Raw genomic sequence first — 966 nt, 5'->3', positions numbered from 1 at the left:
GGGGTCTTCCGAGCCCCTTCCAGCAGCCTGTCGATCTCGGGGGCCGCCCTGGTAGCGTGATGGATTTAGGATTTCACGGCTCTTACTTCTGCCGCAGTCTTGGTGATATAGTCACGAAGATCGCGGATATCCGACGTCTCGCTAGCAGATTTCTGAGCATGTCGGTGTTTACTGCGAGTGAGCTCGGTTTGCTTTTCAGCCAGCTCTTCTTGTTCGTTCCAATAGAGGATTTCCTCCTCTTCTGTCATTGGTTTGTCGAACGGAGAGCTTTCCCGAGTAGATCGGCTTCTGGTCCTTCTTGGATGTCTGTCGACGTCCTCATCGGTATCGTTGGAGACATTGCTAGGATCTAGGTCGACGTGCTCGACTTTGTTATCCTCCGAATTTTTCGCGGGAGGTGGAGGACTTTCAGGGTTCCCCTTTTTGACGAGAGATTTCTCGCTAGGGTTTTGACCCGAAGGTCGTTCCTGTGCGGCTCCAGGCCTGTTGAGTGGGGTTTCGAAGTCGAGTCTTTTCCCGCAGACTTTAGTGGTTCCGCGGGGGCGGATTGCTCGAGTCCTTGCCGTTAAAGTTTCAACTTGTTTGGTCAAGGTGCTCACGAGCTTATCCTGTTCTTCCGACCTTTTTTCGTAGGTGGCGAACATCTTTTTAACCTCCTCGAGCGCGGCGACGTTGGCTGGTGCGTTGGCCGCGGATACGTCCGCTGCGGGAGTGTGGAGATCAGTGCCACTGCTTCCGTTAAGAGGAGTCTGCACATTATCTGCGTCGTCAGTTGACATGTCTTGTTGAGCGTGATGTAGTTGAGAGTTAGATTGATCCGGTATGCCCCTCCTTCTAGCGCCAAACTGTGAGAACCGAAATTCGCACTGTCGATTTCCGTTTAAATAAGGAAACTAGGAAAACCCTAATTTCCCAAAGGTCCCGGATATCTGCTAATACCACACGCCAAGCAATCAGAACACGCAA

The sequence above is a fragment of the Brassica oleracea genome, chromosome C3 (genome assembly GCF_000695525.1).
Source record: "Brassica oleracea var. oleracea cultivar TO1000 chromosome C3, BOL, whole genome shotgun sequence".
Taxonomy (NCBI): Eukaryota; Viridiplantae; Streptophyta; class Magnoliopsida; order Brassicales; family Brassicaceae; genus Brassica; species Brassica oleracea.
This window is presented reverse-complemented; position numbering follows the sequence as displayed.